Genomic DNA, 19,992 nt, shown 5'->3' on the forward strand with positions numbered 1-19,992 from the left:
TGAAACCAAGAGCTGGTTCTTTGAAAAGATAAACAAAATTGACAAACCTTTAGCTAGACTAACCAAGAAAAAAAGAGAGAAGGCTCAAATAAATAAAATCAGAAATGAAAGAGGAGAAATTACAATGGACATCTCACAAATATGAAAGATAAGAAAATACTCTGAAAAGCTATATGTCAACAAATTGGATAATCTAGAAGAAAGGGATGAATTATTAGAATCATCCAAGCTTCCAAAACTGAATCAAGAAGAAGTAGAAAATTTGAATAGATTGATCACCAGTAAGGAGATCAAAACAGTAATCAGAAATCTCCCTAAAGACAAAAGTCCAGGACCAGATGGCTTCCCTGGTGAACTCTAACAAAAATTCAAAGACTTAATACCTATCCTTCTCAAACTCTTGCAAAAACTGAAGAGGAGGGAAGGCTTCCTAACTCACTCTATGAAGTCAATATTACCCTGATACCCAAACCAGACAAGGACAACACAAAAAAAGAAAATTACAGGTCAATATCACTGATGAATATTGATGCAAAAATCCTCAACAAAATACTAGCAAAGCAAATAAAACAATACATTAAAAAGATCATAGACTATGATCAAGTGGGACTTATTCCAGGGATGTAGGGATGGTTCAACATCTGCAAATCAATCAACGCGATACACCACATTAACAAAATGAAGAATAAAAACCACACGATCATCTCAACAGATGCAGAGAAAGCATTTGACAAGATACAGCATGCATTTATGATAAAAACTCTGAATAAAATGGGTATAGAAGGAAAGTACCTCAACATAATAAAGGCCATATATGACAAACCCACAGCAAATATCATTCTCAAGGGAGAAAAATTGAAAGCTATCCCTCTAAGAAAAGGAACCAGACAAGGATGCCCACTTTCACCACTCATTTAACACAGTATTGGAAGACCTAGCCAGAGAAATCAGGCAAGAAAAAGAAATAAAAGGGATCCAGATTGGAAAGGAAGAAGTGAAACTGTCACTATTTGCTGATGACATTTTATATATAGAAAACCCTGAAGAATCCACCAAAAATCTTTTAGAAATAATAAATGAATATGGTAAAGTTGCAGGATACAAAATCAACATACAAAAATCAGTTGTGTTTCTATAAGCTAACAACAAAGTAGCAGAAAGAGAAATTAAGAATACAATCCCATTTACAATTGCAACAAAAAGAATAAAATACCTAGGAATAAACTTAACCAAAGAGGTGAAGGACCTGTACACTGAAAACTATAAAACATTGTTGAAAGAAATTGAAGAAGACACAAAGAAATGGAAAGATATGCCATGCTCTTGAACTGTAAGAATTAACATAGTTAAAATGCCCATACTTCCTAAAGCAATCTACATATTCAAGGCAATCCCTATCAAAATTCCAAGGACTTTTTTCAAAGAAATAGAGCAAAGAACCCTAAAATGTACATGGAACAATAAAAGACCCTGAATAGCCAAAGGAACCCTGAGAAAAAAGAACAAACTGGAGGTATCCCACTCCCTGATTTCAAAATATACTACAAAGCCATAGTAATCAAAACAGCATGGCACTGACACAAAAACAGACACACAGATCAATGGAACAGAATTGGGAGCCCAGAAGTAAACCTGCACATCTATGGACAGCTAATTTTCTACAAGGGAGCCAAGAACATACAGTGGAGAAAGGAGAGTCTCTTCAATAAATGTTGGGAAAACTGAACAGCCACGTGCAAAAGAATGAAAGTAGATCATTATCTTACACCATATACAAAAATTAACTCAAAATGGATTAAAGACTTGAATGTAAGACCTGAAACCATTAAACTTCTAGAAGAAAACATAGGGAGTATGCTCTTCAACATCAGTCTTAGCAGCATATTTTCAAGTACCATGTCTGACCGGGCAAGGGAAACAAAAGAAAAAATAAACAAATGGAACTCTATCAAACTAAAAAGCTTCTGCACAGCAAAGGAAACCATCAACAAAATGAAAAGACAACCTAACAATTGGGAGAAGATATTTGCAAACCATATATCTGATAAGGGGTTAATATCTGAAATATATAAAGAATTCATACATCTCAACGACAAAAAAACCTAACAACTCAATTAAAAAATGGGCAAAAGATCTGAACAGACATTTGTCCAGAGAAGACATACACATGGCCAACAGGCACATGAAAAGATGTTCAACATCACTAATTATTAGGGAAATGTAAATCAAATCTACAATGAGGTATCACCTCACACCTATCAGACTGGCTATAATTAACAAGATAGGAAATAAGCGTTGGAGAGGATGTGGAGAAAAGGGAACTCTCATACTCTGCTGGTGGGAGTGCAAACTGGTACAGCCACTATGGGAAACAATATGGAGATTCCTCAGAAAATTAAGAATAGAACTGCCATACAATCCAGCTATTCTACTGCTGAGTATTTATCCAAAGAACATGAAAACATGAATGCATAGAGATATACACACCCCTATGTTCACTGCAGCATTAGTCACAATAGCCAAGACTTGGAAGCAACCTGGGTGCCCATCAAGGGACGAATAGATAAAGAAGATGTGGTATAAATACACAATGGAATACTACTCAGCCATAAGAAACGATGAAATTCAGCCATTTGTGACAACATGGATGGACTTTGAGGGTATTATGCTAAGCGAAATAAGTCAGAGGGAGAAAGTCAAATAGCATATGATGTCACTCATAAATAGAAGATAAAAACAACAACAAACAAACACATAAGAGAGAGAGATTGGACTGGTGGTTACCAGAGGGAAAGGGGGAGGGAGGAGGGCAAAAGGGGTGATTAGGAATATGTGTGTGGTGATGGATTGTAATTAGTCTTTGGGTGGTGAACATGATGTAATTTATACAGAAATCAAAATATAATGATGTACGCCCAAAATTTATATAACGTTACCAACCAATGTTACCACAATAAAAAATAAAATAAAAAGTAAAGAAAATAAGGGGGAACCAAGGATTTTATATCAGCCAAGTTGTCCCTTGATATTTGTCCCTCAAACAACAAGACTACAGAAAAAAACAGTTTTCAGCATACAAGAACATAGGGAAGTTCTGCACTTATTAGTCCTTCCTGAGGAAGCTGCTAGAGCATGAGCTTCATCCAACCAAATGATCACTGAGAAAACGTCAGCAAAGGACTGACAGTAAGCATTTAAAAATATGGAAATGGACATATAAGACATTAAAATAAAGATGCAGATGAAGGTGGAGGGGCTGGCCCGGTGGTGCAGCGGTTAAGTGCACACGTTCCACTTCTCAGCGGCCAAAGGTTCGCCAGTTCGGATTCCGGGTGCGGACATGGCACCGCTTGGCACGCCATGCTGGGGTAGGCGTCCCACATAGAAAGTAGAGGAAGATGGGCACGGATGTTAGCTCAGGGCCAGTCTTCCTCAGCAAAAAGAGGAGGATTGGCAGTAGTTAGCTCAGGGCTGATCTTCCTCAAAAAAAAAAAAAAAAAAGATGAGGGTGGAAGACATGTAAAATTGTTGCATATTATGAGAGCAGAAAAATTGCAACTAAAAAATGGGAGAAGAGACAGGAAAAGAGAATAATAGCAAAAGCTCAATGCTGTCTAGGCTGTAGGTGGATTTAAAGCTTCCTGAGGGAGAAACCTGATTAATCACCTCTTGAGAGGTTAAACAAATCAACATATGGTCCCGGGACAAGTGAAAAGCCACAGCAAAAGAAGACAGTTCAATTCTGCCTCACATCATATACAAAACTTAACTCAAAATGGACCAAAGACCTAAACGTAAGAGCTCAAACTATAAACCTGAGAGGAAAACACAAGGATAAATAATCTTTGGGACCTTGGATTGGGCAATGGTTTCTTAGATATGACATCAAAAACACAAGCAAAAAGAAAAACATAGATAAATTGGGCATCATCAAAATTAAAAACGTTTACACCGTAAAGGATGCTATCAAGAAAGTGAGACGACAACCCATAGAATGTGAGAACATTTTTTGTAAATCATATCTGATAAGGGATTCTATCTAGAACATATAAAAAACTTACAATTCAATAATATAAGACAAATAACCCAATTTAAAAAATGGGCAAAGGAAATGAATAGAAGTTACTCCAAAGAAGATAGACAAAAGCCCAATCAGCACGTGAAAAGACACTCAACATCAGTAATCATTAGGGAAATGCAAATCAAAATCATAATGAGATACCACTTCACACCAACTAGGACAGCTATAATCAAAGATAGATAATAAGTGTCGAAAGGATGAGAGATAATGGAGCCCTCATACACTGCTGGTGGGAAGGGAAAATGATGCGGCCACTTTGGAAAACAATTTAGCAGTTCCTTTAAAAATACATGTCCACACAAAAACTTGCATGCAAATATTCACTGCAGCACCATTCATAACAGCCAAAAAAGTAGAAACAACTGGAAAGTCCATTAAAGATAAATAAATAAACAAAATGTGGTATACACATACAATGGAATATTATTTGGCCATAGAAAGGAATGAAGTACTGACACATGGTCAAACAGGGATGACCCTTGAAATCGTTATGCTAAGGGAAGGAAGCCAGTCACAAAAAACATATACTATATGAATCTGTCTATATGAAAGGTCCAGAAAAGGGAAAGCCATAGAAACAGAAAGTAGATTGGTGGTTGCCTGGGTGAGGTGGGGGGCAATGGGGAGAACAGGCACAGCGTTTCTTTTAGGGGTGATGAACTTTGTGAATATACTACAAGACACTGAATTGCACACTTTTAAATGGGTGAATTGTGTGAGACTCAGCATTTACAAATGCAAAGAATGCCCCAGGAAAGCCTATGCAACAGAGAAGCCACACTCCTAACACAGAACTGGACCAAGTCAGAGCCCACAGAACAAGCAGATCAGCAGATCAGAGGAAGCCAGACCCGAAGAGACCAGAGCATGGATTATTCTCTTGGCTACAGCAGCTAGGTGTCATCACCAGTTCTTCAGCAAGGAGGAGCTGGAAGTGGCTACAGAACCCCACTGTTACCTATCATTATCCTGCTTTGATTTCATGGATACAATGTATTTCTCTCTCACACACAAAAGGTTAAATAAGCAAACAGAGGAGTAAGGGCACTGAACAAGGTGTAAGTACAAAGGTTAACCATTAGAACAAAAATACAAACCTTCCTCAATACCCCTCCCCAATTTTTAAAAATAAAATAGCAAAAAATACACCTCATAGCAAAAGAAACAGCAAATATAACAAAACCCACATAATTATAAAACATTATGATAGAGTTGAGACCAAACATATCAGTCCTAACAATAAATGAAGATGACGATAGAACAAATAAAAACATACACATTCACATGAATATAACATAGCAACCACCTCTACGAAACAAAAACTACAGGAGATGCAAGTAAACATAGTAGAAATACACTAATAATAGGAGACTCTAATATACCACTCTCAGTGGAATAGTTGACAGATTAGGTAAACCAAAGATAAGGAGCTAGACGATTTAAACGGCATAATCACTAGGGTAAATCTCAAGAATATTTATCAAACTCTACACTCTGATACTAGAGAATACACATTCTTCTCAAGAGCTTAGATCTCATTCACCAAAAATAATCATATATTAGGTCACAAAGAAAACATCAGTAACTTCCATAAAATAGAAATATTACAAACAATACTCTCTGATCATAGTGCAATAAAACTAGAATTTACTAACAAAAGCAAAAAACAGAAAGGCTCTTCCACCTAGAAATTTAAAAACCTCCTAGTAAACAACTCCTAGATATTCTATAACTGAAATTATAGATTTTTTAAGAAATGATGATGAAAGCACTATATATCAGATTCTATGGGATGCATTTAAGGCAGTGATCAAAGGAAAATTCATTGCACTAGACACATTTATCAATAAAAATGAAAAGAATAAAAATAAGTAAATTTGTTTCCAAAGTAAAAAAAAAAAAAAAAAGCAACTAAAAAGTAACAAGGTAAACCAAAAGAAAGCACAAGGAAGGAAATAATAAAGGTAAAGGAGTAGAGGAAGAGAATAGAAAACTTAATCTAAGGAATAATTCAAAATTCTGTAGTTTTTGAAAAACTTAAAATAGATAAACCACTATATAACTTGACTAAGAAAAAAGGGAGAAAGCACAAATATACAAAATAAGAAATGGTAAGGGAGAAATAACCATTGAAATAGAAGAAAATATTTTAAATCACAAGTGATTACTTTGTAGCCCTCTATCTAATGAACTTGAAAAGCCAGCTGAAAGGGACACTGCCAGAAAAGTACAGATTACTAAAATTGACCCCATTGGAGTTAGAAGGCTTAAACAGATCAATTTCCATAGAGGAAACAGAAAAAGTTATTAAGGAAATATCCCATGAAAAAGCATCAGGCCCAGATGGTTTCACAGGGGAATTCTACCAAACCTTCATGGACAGCATCAATGCTCTATAAATTATTCTAGAACTCATCTATCACCAGAAGGATCAAGCCTACAGGATCAACATTTTGGGGAAGATGAACCAACCAAGGAGACTGAGAAGGAACATCCTCTGAGGAAGGAGGGAACCCTGGAGCATAGAATCTCAGAAACTAAAGGAGGACGTTTCAAGAAAGGTTTTCATGGCAAAAGCTGCACAGAGATCCAATAAAAGGAATGAAATGCCTTGAGGACTAAGTGGAAGGTAAGGAGACTGAGAAAACGAATTATTAACAACAACTAACAGTTTGGCTGGAAGGGGAGGAGAGAGACGGAGTTGTGGCTGGGTGATAGGGGTCTAGGGAGGAGGTTCTGCAATGGAGCAACTTGAGTAGGTTTGTTGTTGATAAGGAGGGACTATGCGCCTGGCATCAGGGATATAACGTAGAATGACAGTCATAGTAAAGACGAGTCTAGGTCCAATTAGTTCAGTGTTTCCTTTGATTCCTTAATATTGACTGCAAATAATGTAGGCAATTTCTCCCAATATTCCACATTTACATATTACCTTCTTTAATGGTCCAAACTAAATTTTTATGAGCAATCATATTTTATGTTAAACATACTAAGTGTCAGTGACTGCTCAGGGCAAGACATATAGAGTTGGAAGAGACCTAGTTTCTTTCCTGGAAAAGCTAAGTCTTCAGTGGGTAAGAAGGGTCACACGAGTGCCAATACCTCCTGGTTCACTAACTATCTTGCAAATTCTATCTCATTTAATCCTCCCAACAAGCCTTTGAGGAAGCTGGAATTACCTCCACTTCATTGGTGAAGAAACCAAGCCTCAAAAAGGTTACCCAATCCACCCCAAGCGACAGACCCCACACTAGAATTCAGGTTCTCAGACTCCAATACTACCACTTCTCCACCTTGCAACTCCTATCTTCAGAAGGATGACCCTGAAGAGAATGCCTGGTCATTTGCGCAGATGCTCGGTCAGCAGAATTGGACTTTAGCACACTCCAGAATAGTTGACATCCTGCATCACATCTAAAATTGCCATCTAAATTTGGAAAGCAGCTTGTACGCCCTCTAGCTGACTGGATATTCTGTAGTCTGCAGGACACAAAGACTATGATTTATTTATCATGATCGCAAGGATTGTCTTTTATTTAGCTTTATACCTGTCCCCCTCAGTTTTATATATAGTGTCTTTAAATATTTTCTCCTTCAACATTTGTGCAGACTCATTCGTTCACCTAATTTCATGACTTTGAAATCGTTTTGAATATAATCTAGGGCAGCAGTATAAAACTTCAAATTTAAGGAGTGAGAGTGTGGGGGCAAAGGGTATCACAGAATAGCTTTTTGAATTGAGAAATTTGCTTTTAAAAAATCAAGATGCTTTTGGGCTCTGAAATTTTTACAAGACGGCAATAATTACCAACAAGACAAAGTGTGCTTAAATGTACTGCCCATAAATGTCTCATATGACTCTTAAAATGACCCTGTAAGAAAGGTAAGGCGAATGCACTATAATTCCTAATCCAGAGTTGAGGAAATAGTCCCTTAGGAAAGGAAGCGACTTGTTCAAGGTAATCAGATATAGTGGAATTCAAGGAAGTCCTGACTTCAAATCTCCTGTTCACTCCATGATGCCTCTGCCTTGCCTAGATAAACTGGTAAAGGTGGAAGAAAAGAAGAGAAACTGAATTGCTATCAACAAATAAAAAAAAAGTGCTAGCTAGAGAAGGATACCTGTATTGTGTTGGAGAGAAGAACATAAATGGCCCCAAACTGTTCCTATAGAAATCCTTTAAATGTTGCCTTTTGCTAGGGTGTGAAAAAGGACACTCACAGATTGTTGGTGGGAGTGCAAAATAGCACGTCCTTTCCAGAGGGAAATTGAGCAATTCACATTTAGAAAAAACAAACGCAACAATTCTATCATCTAGGAATGTACACTAAGGAAGTAATCATGGATGTGCAGCTTTTACATTTCTCCAACAACATAAGCAGTGAAAAACTGAGAAAAACCAATTAAAGAAATTACTACAGCCATACAACGGCATGCTATGTAGTCAGAAAAATATGGTTACCAAAGAGAATCCACTTTGGAAAAATCATGCATTCATCACTGCATAAAAAAAGATGAGAGGTGTCCACCCAGTGTAACCATCTTCACAATGGTTACTTGGAATGGTGAAACAGTGTATCTACTTCACTGTGGTTTGTATATTTTAGAAATTTTGTATATAAATGTGTTACTAAATGTTTCTATACATAAATGTTTCTAATAAGACGTTTCAAAGGCTTGGGGGGGGTGAAACAGCAGGGCTTTCAAAAGAACATTTTAGTAGCCATTTCTTAAAATACCATTAAAAAATAAAACATTACCATACCATTACCATTAAAATACCATTGACAAATAAAGTATTCATTACGAATCCACACCAAAGCCTTTTCTTTTCAACTTCCAGTCTTTCATTCATACCAATTCGAATTCAGGAAAATGCTAAAAAGGTTGCCAACTCACAAGTCTGAGAGACCTTCCTGATCTCTACCTGTAGTTTTTACTTGGTTCCAGAAAAGAAAAGCAATCACCTAAGAGGCAGCTCAAAAAGCACAGCGGCAGGAAAACATTTGGGATAAGTGGGATAAGTTTCTCTCCCATTTCTCTCCCTCCCGACACACCGACAGGACAATCCTGACAGTGACTGGCCCAGTCTCCTAATACCCCCTAGAAAAGCACAGGAGATACGCCCATTTTCAGGATACGTTTCTAAAAAGACAAGTTTTACTTTGCAATGCAGGCTAAAGAGCAGCCTTCACGACACATTCTGGACGTTACCCGAGGAAGATGCCGCTGCGCGGCGGAGAGCCTCCGGAGAAGGACAAAGCTGGGGGCTCCTCGGCTCGGGTCCCGCAGGCGACGCGTCCGGGGCCACCTCAGGGACGAGGGCACCGTCCCCTGACACCGCCCCCCGTCCTTAGGACACAGGCTCCTAACCGCCGGGGCCGCAGCCTGCCCGACGACCGGGAAGGATCGAGGCCGCGGCAGCAGGTGCCCGGGTCGCCGAGCCTAACAGAAGGCACTGGCCCAGTGGCCTGAAGTAGCGGCAGGGGAGCGGTTCCCCGGGAGTCCGAGGAGGGCCGCCGCATCCTCCCCGCCGCCCCAACCGCCAGCCCAGGAGCCGCCCCTCCCGGGCCACCGACACGCCTTCGCAGAGAGCCGGGGCCTCCGCGCCCCCCCCCCGCCCCCCAGGCCCGCTCACCCGGCCCAGAAGTCCCCGCCGCCGCCACCGCCGCCACCGGCGCCGCCGTCGCCGCCGCCACCGGCGCCACCGGCGCCACCGGCCTCACCGGCCTCGCCCCTCACTCGGCCGCCGCGTCCCCCCGCGCCGGCACCATAGCTACCCCAACCGGGCCGCGAGACCCGGAACCACTTCCTTCCGGAACCGCCTCGCCCCGCCCCCACCCTGGCCCCGCCCACTGCCCGCGGCCTCGCGCGGAGCCCCCTCTACCCCCGACCTCTGCTTCCAACTCTTTCCCAGCGAGGGTGCCCCGCCCCGGCTGCGCCCGCCAGAGCGCCTGCGCCCTCTGCCGGTCGTTCCCACCTCTGCAGCTCTGTCCAGAGCGCGTGCGCCGTCTACTCCCCGCACCCGGCCCGCGGGGAAGGAAGAACCGCAGTGGGCGAACAGGTCCGGGAATCCTGAGGGTCGCGAGTCGGGGGTTGGAGCTCACCTCTCAGTCAGGGGCAGGAGCTTGGTCCCGTGAGCCTTCCAGCCTTGTACGCAGGAGGCAAAGGTGGCGGAGGAGATGAGTCTTGGTCTTCCAACCCCTGGCTTGGCCCTCAAAGCTCTTCCAGATCTAACCCACCAGAACCTGCCCTGCTGTGGCCTCTCTCCCTGCCTACTCAATCTCTAACCATTCCCTATGGCCTCGGAGTAAGCTTCTACCCGGAAAACAAAACCTCCCCTCTGGACCTTCCAAGTAGCTTAATGGTACCAACATCTCTCCACCATCCACTTCAAAACATTGACTCATTTTCGTCTGCTCTCTTGATTTCTCTCCTCCCACACTCCATCCCCCAGCCCCAAAGGTAGTATGTCCTCACTCTTGGAGCTTTCTCACTTGACACTTTGATGTTCTTTTTACCCTTTGCAAGGTTTCTCTTTCGGGGTTCACCCCATCTGGTAGTACCCTCCCTTGTCACTGTCATCTACTGACTGAATTAGTTCTCCTCTCCATCTGAATTACTGCAGTCATCCTGATGACTCCAACGCCCATAACTGAGCCATGTTTCCTTAACCCGGTCAACCCAGATGACTTACTTCTATTCTACTTTATCTACCCTTTCCCAGGTACATACTCTAGAAAAATCTAGACATCCATCACCCTATGCCGCTCCATCTCTAAAATCTAAAGTTTACAAATCCCATTTATTTGGACTCACAGTCCTCATCCTTGCAGTCCTCTCTCTCCCTTGGTCCCAATATGCTTGTTCCTCAAAGACCACAGAGCTCTCACATCCCCGAACCTTCTACCTGACTGAAACCCATGGCTTTTGACTTCAACCACTCTTGTAAGCAAAGCCCCTTGAATGGCCCTTTGAAATATCCTAACATCAAACCACTGCCTTAAAACATCCAGCTATCTGCATTTTCCATTCCTACCCCTGTGTTTCCAAGCACTGCTTGGGAGGAAAAAGCCACACAACTACAATAGAATGCTGCCACTGCAAATTTATGGACACCCACCACAGTGGAGAGCCTTGGTGCCTCCTAGGAATTCTTTTCTGTGACCTCTCTCATTTCCAATAATTGCTGTTACTAACCCTTACCACTCTGTCTAAGCCCCATACCAATGATCATTTTCCTCTCTTCGTATGTGATTTTGCTTCCCGTACTGCAGAGAAAATTCTTCAGCATAGTATATAAGGCCTTTCATTATCTGCTTCATACTTAGCTCTCTAGCCTCTCTCCTGCTTGTACTCGATGCTCTCACTTTTCAAGATGATCCTAAAGAGCTAGAAGCAAGAGTTTTTCTCCACTCTCTTCTTTCACTGAATGCATGCCATAGATATTTTGTCACTGCTGTAAATCTAAAAAGGCTGAAAGAAAGATATTTCTTTAGAGCTGGGCCATACCCAAATGTTTGCAATCGAAGACGAATACTGCTTTTGCTTCTACTCCATCGCATATATTGTCCCTTCTGTCTGGTTAAGAGGTGTGAGACCTTTTAATCTGCATATATATGGCTTCGGTCCAGGAAGGTTCTCTTCCATTCTCCCTTCAAGAATTGTTTCTGCTCCATTTGTTCTGGTCTCTCTTTTAGGAGGAGCCATTATCTGAGGTAGTTCTCTGTTTTCTCATTTTCATCTCTTTAACCTTTTTTGGCATTCTGGTAGACCTCAAATTTGCTTTCAATATTACTGATAAGGTTTCCAAAAACATTATTTCTGCCTCTGTTTTTGCTTAAATTCTTTTATTGAGATTTTAGTTTCCTTGCATTGTTTCCTCCTCCCTCCCTCTCTCTCCCTCTCTCCCTCTCTCTCTCTCTCTCTCTCTCTCTTTCTCTCTCTCTCTCTCTCTTTCAAGCCATCCTATTGACTTTCCGTCTCATCCTTTCATTTCCTTGTGAATTTCTGTTTGGTTTTATAGAAGGCCTACCTTCTTTCAAAAGGATGCTAAACTGGTCATAAAATTTTTCTTTTGGATTCCGTAGTCAATCATTTTCATAAGTATGTTCTTCTCTCTCTTCCAAGAATAGTTTTTGCCTACTTTATATATATATACATCTTTGAACAAGGTGACCTTTGTTCATACTTGTTGATTAACAGACAGCATAAGTAGATGGCCCTCATCCTGTTTGCTGTCTACTTATGTGGACAGAGAGGTTAAGTAATTTGCACAAGGTCACATAGCTACTGGTGTGTATACGAATAGCATGCACACACACACAGAACAAGCCTAAGAGAAAAGGAATATTATCTGCCTTTCCATTTATTTTATTTTTCTTTGGTTTTCTTGCAAAGCCAAATCTGCTGTAGAATGCCGAGTATGCTTCATACAAGGATTCTGTATCAGTAAGAGTAAGTTATGCAACAATAACAATCCTAAAATCTCAGTGGCTTATGACAACAAATGTTTACTTCTCACCTACATTTCAAGTCCATCATGGGTCAGCTTTGGTTCTTCTGTCGGGGACCCAGGCTGAAGGAAGAGACCCTATCAGAGACATTACTGGTGTCATGTCAGAAGAAAAGGAAGAAGAATGAGACCACATACTAGATCTTAAAGCTTCTGCTTTAAAGCTGAATCAGAAGCTCTGGAGGTGGGGCCCAGCACAGTTTCAGCCCTCCAGGAGATTCTGAAGCAAGCTGAAGTTTGAGAACAACTTCTCCACAGCTTGCATTCCCTGTAACCCAGAAGATGGACAAAGACGCTTGATGAAATTCAGGGAAGTTTTTAAACTACTTTTTCTTTTTTGTTTTTTAAATGTAAATGCTTTTATTTTCCTTAGGTATGCTTTTTGTGTTTTTTGCTGAGGAAGATTGGCTCTGAGCTAACATCTGTTGCCAATCTTCCTCTTTTTTTTTCCTCCCTAAAGCGCCAGTACATAGTTGCAGGTCATTCTAGTTCTCCTACGTAGGATGCCTCCGCAGCATGGCTTGATGAGCAATGTGTAGGTCCACACCCAGGATCCGAACCGGTGAACCCCCAGGTTGCTGAAGCAGAGTGCACAAACTTAACCACTCAGCCATGGGGCTGACCCCTAAACTACTAATTCCTAAACCAGAAAAAAAAGCAAACATGTCAAATTGAAAAAGAAAGAGGGAATCAGGCTTTGATACAGACTTAGACCAAGTGCCCACTGTCATTGTCGTTTTTTTGGAGGGACACTGCTTGTGGGGAAACCTGCCAGCTGACATGTATCTCCAGCCATCCTTCTGGATAGCTTTCCTTTTAAAATGCTGATGTGAGAATAAGATAATCAGGAAGACGTAGGACAAATAGCTTTCTCATCCCTTGACAATGCTGTTGGCCCAGATTTTTCTCATAGTGTTGGTGTAGATGGTTTGTATTGTGTTGGTCATGTCTTCAGCATTCCCATTAGTCCTATAACCCAGGACTGCCAGAAACAGGTGAGTTTCCTCTTTCCTTAACTATCTGATTTGGACTGCACTCCTTGATGCTGTCAATGAACATTGGTGTACAGTGCTTAGCTGGCCCTGTTTCCTGTTCCCTGTCTTCTGGCCCATGAGATAGACATGTTTCTGGTGGACGCTGTTCTTTCTTTACCTTTACTTTTAAGGGCTTTGTCAACAGCGGAGCTCAGACAGAAATGATTTTATTGTTTGGAAGAAAATGGCTTCAGACAGGTTTATGCAGCGGATTCCTTTTTGCTCATTCTAGTCACTGCCTTTATGTCTGTCTTTCTACTGAGATGGAGGACAAGTTCTTAACTGAGATTGGGTAGCTGCTACCAGCCCACTGGTCCCATAAATGATTTCTGATGAACTCTTTTGGGATGTAATATGTGAAGCAGCTTGGCCCTGGTTCTGAAAGTCACATCATGTCTGTGGTTTTAAAACAATGTGTCACAACTCCACAATTATTTTGAATAAAATTTGACTGATGTGAACTCCCTACATTTGATGCAAGGCAAAAGGGAACAAGGAGGTTAGGTTTAAAATTTAATTTTACTGCAAAATAGTTTTTTTCAAGTTCATTATTCCCCTTATTTAAATCTTTAGTGCTCCCCCCAAAGCTCTTCCCCTAAATCCTTGATAGATTTCGTTGATATGCCTCTTCCAACCATAGGCAGTCTGCTTGTATGTCCTGGCACAATCCAGACACCAATTGAAAAGTCATTAAGCTCTCAAAAATTTCATTTGCCTGATAAATTTGCTTTAACCCCATATTTATTAGGTACTCCACAGTTTCTTAATTTTTTATACCAATTCTCACTCTTCCGTAGACTTGTAGGGAAAGAGAACATACTGGACTCTCCGGTAGATTTTATAATAATACAATCAGAATATTTACTGCTCCTCTCTTCCCAGGCCCCCTACTTGAAGAATGAAAATAACATGTGGCTCACATTCTATTCCCGTTGGACAGCTCTGGTCTACGTCACTCATGGCATGGCAGAGACAACTATGCACCAAATCACTTGTGCTCTTCTTTGCATAGTATAGCAATATCTCTGGTAAGCAGCAGACCAGTCAGGGACTACACTTCCCAGCATCTCTTACATCTACGTGGGACCATGTGACTAGTTCTTGCCAATGAAATATGAGTGGAAATGGTATGCATCCCTTAGAGGCCAAGGTGGTTGGAAAGCAGTGTGTCTTCTCCACACTCTTTCCCTATTCTGTTGACTTGATGCAGAAAAACATGATAAAATTGGAAGATGAGAGAGCTATAAGACGGATGGAGCCTGGTCCCTGAATCACCACTCAGAGGGGAGTTGTAATAAAGAACATCTATTTTGGACTTCACATGAAGGAGAAACAACTTCTATTGTATTTAAGACATTCTGTATCTTGTGGTGGGGGCAGGGGGGTGACATTATAGAAGCTAACCTTACCTTAAACTAATATATGTGACCATCTCCTTCCCTTTAGGCAGTGATTAGCTTAGGGGTCAGTGTAAGAGCTAGTCCTGGTCAACGAGAAGTAGAAATTTGCTGGGAGCTCCTGGGAAAAAGTTTCCTCCCTGATAGAAGGAGAGAGCAGAACAAGGAGCAGCCTGCCACTAACTTCTTCATGCCTTTAACCGTGATGGCGTAAGGATGGGACGCTGGTGCCAGAGCAAAATTCTTAATAGCCAGATACTCAAAGAAGCGCTGCTCCAGAATCCTGACATCATGGAGCTGCCTTTGGAGCTCATTATATATTATGTGTGATTAATACTCTTAATATTGAAGCCACTTTCTGCTGTGTGTAGTGGAACCATCCAAACTTGTATACTTATTCTCAATAAAAAAACCCATTCATTCAACAAAGATTTATTGTGGGGCTACTCTGTGACAGGTGCTGTTGTAGGTGCTGGGGATCCGAAAGCAAACACAAAGCCAGGATCCTTGAGACTATCATCTCATGATAGTATGCGCGTCTGGCAGAAAGATATGCAGATCAGAGGCCATGGATTTTAATTCACAGATTTCCTCAGAAACAACTGGTTGTTCACTCACAAATATTTACTGAATACCTGTGTTAGCTAGTAGGAATATGGCAGCCCTGCCGTCAGGAGGTGTACAGTGAGGGAGAGAGACATTAATCAAAGGATCACACAAATAAATGTCTTGTAACAGCAGACCTGACCACATCACCCATCACAATTGCAAATAATAACTTCTTAAATTATTTGTCTACTGTCTCTCTTCCCTGCTAGACTATGGGCTCCAGGAGGGTGGAAACAATATCTAGGCCCATTCTCTGCTCCATCCCCATCCTTAGCAAAATGCTTGGCATGGAGTAGGGAGTAGGTATCCACACATAGTTGCTTAATAAATGAGCATTTACAACATGGGTTTCCTCCTGGATGAGGAAAAAAATCTCATACCAACTGTCTCTGCTCCAAGATGGAGGGTACAGGTATTCTGCTGGACTCGGCAAGAGAAAGATAGATCAAATGCCCTCAACAGAAAATTCCCAGAGATTTGCAAAGTCAACAACAACTTCTGGAAGGGAAGCTGGTTGAGATCAATTGGGGAACTTGCAAATATAGCTAGATGTGTAGACTGGCAAGAGCCACTCGGGGTTGGGTCTACGTGACTTCCCCAGGCAGGAACAGTGAGGTGCAGTGGGCCAGGGCAAGCAGAGGCTCCAAAGCATACCTTGGGTTTGGAGCCCAGCTGTGCACTTCCTGGCTGTACATGACCTTAGACAAGCGATGTCACCTGTCTTGACCTTCATGATAAAGTGAGCATAGCAACAATAGTGCTTATCTCAGAAAGTCGTTCTCAAGGTTAAGGGAGAGAATGCATGGAAAACCCTTAGCACAATGGCTAACTGGCTCCGGTCTGGTTCTCCAGGAGCAGACTCTGAGAACAATTAGCACTCAGGAAGTGCTGGGGGGGGGGGGGTGGTGGTGGTGGTGAAGGAAGCAGGAGGGAGAACTTGGGCTGCAATGCAGTCTCAACAAAGGCCTCAGGGAAACCCAGGGGAGCTCTGAAGCTGGGACAGCCCTTCCGAGTTCTCACCTTGAGGCAAGGGTCTTTGTACACCTGAATTATCCAGTCATTGGATACAGTGTGCCCAAGCGAGGAGGTTTAACCTTGGTGAGGCAGCCTCCTTCAGTCAAGGGCAATTCTCGCAGAGGAGCTCTACCAACAAGCCTGAGCAACTGCACCTCCAGCATCTGGAAGGAGACATCTGGAAGGACAAATCTCTCTGTCATAAAGGGGAGGTCTGTCCAGGTGGTGCACCATGACATCCACTACACTAGCATTTAATACAGGCCTTTAAAGGTATTACAGCAGCTGTTTAAAATTTCCTAAAGACTGCTGAAGACTTCAAGCTTCCTCATTGTCAAAGCATAACTTCCCAAAGGCTAAAAGCATAATTGTGATGTAAATATACAATGAGCATGTGTCAAAAATGCGTGTAACTCTTTAAGGAGCAGGATGGCAAAGCTGGATCAAGGGAGGATATGGGAACCTATTGTTATGTACACATGGAGGTAGGTATACACACAGCAACTCACATGTGTATTTCATAGGGAGAAGAATAAGATTGCAAAGTTAGATACAAAATTGTTTAGGGCCCTCCAGGGACAAATAAACATAACCTTTGGAGTTACCTTTTCTAAAGGACAAAAGTCATCTGCAATTTTCTGTCTCCAAGTGAATAACTCTAGAGACTGGGTCCTAGTTGACAGCACATGGTCGGCCATATAAAGTTATATCCCTTGAGACTCAGCAGTCCCTTGGGCTGCCTTGTTGGGACCAGGCTCTAGCTGGGCTTTGAAAGGGCTCACAGTGATCTTTTGGCCTCATTTCCACATTCTGGATAATGTCTTATCATCAGTGAACACTGAACTTCATACCAGCCACTGGGGCTGTCACAGCACAGGGGTGGCCCCTGAGAACCCTTCTGAAGGCCAGGTCCACTGAGCAAATGGAATTTATTCTTTTCTCCCAGAGATAACGGTAAGATTCAGTTCGTTCTAAAACAACCTTTGAGTCCCACTGTGGAGACCGCATTCCATCCAACAAGCTCTCACATGTCTACTGTGCAGGACCTAGCACTTTCCTAGCTATCACTTCTTTGTCGACAACCTCCTGGTTGTTTCAAAGGTGAGCTTGCACACACTACTGGGAAGATGTGATTAAAAGACTAGCACAGCCACCAGGGAGCTGCAGGCTCTCATTCAAAAAAGAAGTTACTTTACGCAAAGGTTCAATTCCTTGGGACTCTCTTCCTTGCTTTTTGCATTTCCTGGGATAGGGTGAGATGGGGAAGGCCTGCCTGAAGAGATTCTTAGAAGTCCACAAGGATGGCTGCTTTGGCCCTTTCCCCTGACACCAACCATCCCTCAGTGCCAAGTGAAAGGAGTAAATTTTGGCATTTTCTAACTGCTGCACAGAAGCTTCTCGCTTATTTACTGCAGAGCTGAAGGGAGAGGCGGGGAGTGAATTCTCCAGGTGTGACATCCAAAGACTACTAGCTCCCTCTGCCTTTTGCAAGGTGTCCCTCCAGGCTCTAGGCTGTAGAAGGGGTGACTTCTTTCCATAGTGCAGAATGCCCACTGTCTTGGACCCTGACCTGGACCTTAGGAGCAAAAAAGAGAAAAGCCAGCACTGAAACACTCCCTCCCTCCTGGTGAACACGGGTCACCTGTCCCAGAAACACAAGGGCAAGTAGAGCACATCTCCAAGGGATCAGGACTTTCAAAGAGTTTTAAACACCTTCCACCCACTCCAGGTCTCCCGTCGACCTAGAAGGCCCAGGCTGCGCAGCTGATAGGTGAGCCCATCTTGGGCATTTGATCTGGTATTTATGCACAGAGAATGTGGAACGCCACAAAACAGCCCACGTGAATCAAGTTACATAAACATCACCCTAATCTGGCCTCTCCGAATGGGAAGTAACTGGTTCAGGGAAAACTATTTTCAAATCCCACGTTCTTGCTTCCAGGTATGAGAACTTGAACTCATAATCAAGCCAAGCTCTGCTGCTTTGAGTAGACAGATGGATAAGAAACCCTTGCAAAAGCACACTCAGAGGAAAATGTTCTAGAATTAGATAGTGGTGATGGTTGCACAACTTTGTGAATATACCAAAGATGGAGTTGTATACTTTAAAAGGGGCAATTTTTATTGTATGTGAATGATATCTCACTAGCTTTTTTTTTTTAATAAAAGCACACTCAAAGCTAGTTTCCCATGGGGGTTCTGGCCCTTCTCAGCTACAAGCACCTACTCCAGCAAAACACTTCTGCTCTTCTCAGGGGCAGAAGAGCCTGTCAACTCCCTGGAGGTAGGAAAGCTGTGGCCCTGGAGTCAACCCCAGCTCCGCCCAGTTCCAGCTGAGTGTCCTTGGGGAAGTAACGCTGTCCTACCTACCTCATAGCCTGGAGAAGTCTCAGGACCACCTGACGCACAGCAGGAACTCAGGACGTGCTGATCCTTAAGGTCCACTCCCACAGGAGCAGCTTAACCCTCGCCAAGCAGAGGCCACTGCTTCCCATTGCCTGAGATCATGGCACCTCCCAGGAGGCCCATCAGTTCAGGATCCTCGGAGGCTGCTCCTAAGCCTTGCACCAACATTTTCCCCTGACTTACACCTTGAATCATAATTGGCACCCAAACCTTGGACCCCACTCCTGTCTTTATCATTTCCTCACTGACTTCCAGGCCCTTATCCCCACCCCGTCAGAGATGCTAAACTCAACTGACTTTCAGGAAACACTAAACCTAACGTGCTAGCTTTCTACAGGTACAAATGGCCCACCCCCAGCCCCATCATGCATTGAATTCTTACCTCTTGGATATGTCACTGATCTCTAGTTCTAGTCCAAATCTTGTCTATTTCTTTATCGGACTACACTCTTTTAGTTATGGAAATTTTATCATATATTCTATTTGACAGGGGAAATTCTCCCTTTTTAAAAAAATTCATTTTATAGGTTTCTTAGCTTTGTGTTTTCTTACTTGAACTGTACAGTTATATTTTCAAGTTGCAAAAAAGAAATCCAATTGATTGGAACTTCATTTAATTTACAAATACTGCAGAAACGTGAGGGCCACCTATTATTGGTCTTCACACGTACAGGTTTTCCCGTTCGGGGAAATGGCATGTCTATTTACATCTATTCTAACATCCTTTGGTCAAGCGTTTGACATAGCTTGTTATTTCTAGGAATTTTATGAGTTTTGTTAGGATCTACTTCCTGTTTATTGTTAATGTTGAAAAATCTGTTGATTTTTCTTTCTTTAGTAGTTGGCTCCCATGAGAAATTATTTAAGAGTTTTTGTTTCTTTTGGGTTCCCCCAATAAAGACTATCTGTAAAGGCTTCTCTTTTCTAATGTTTCT

The 19,992-nt window shown here is 42.1% G+C and overlaps 1 protein-coding gene across 8 annotated transcripts in view; it reads right to left on the bottom strand.

Moving 5' to 3' along the window:
- BCLAF3 (BCLAF1 and THRAP3 family member 3) overlaps window positions 1-9,915 on the bottom strand; it is a 60,190-nt gene extending 50,275 nt beyond the window's left edge. For 4 of the 8 annotated variants that reach the window (XM_070603492.1, XM_070603494.1, XM_070603488.1 and 1 more), the window contains exon 1: window positions 9,297-9,701. The gene's annotated coding sequence lies outside the window, so the exon portion shown is untranslated. The other 4 variants (XM_070603493.1, XM_070603487.1, XM_070603489.1 and 1 more) reach the window with 2 other exon arrangements.
- Window positions 9,916-19,992: the final 10,077 nt, after the last annotated feature.

The sequence above is a fragment of the Equus przewalskii genome, chromosome X (assembly GCF_037783145.1).
Source record: "Equus przewalskii isolate Varuska chromosome X, EquPr2, whole genome shotgun sequence".
Classification (NCBI taxonomy): Eukaryota; Metazoa; Chordata; class Mammalia; order Perissodactyla; family Equidae; genus Equus; species Equus przewalskii.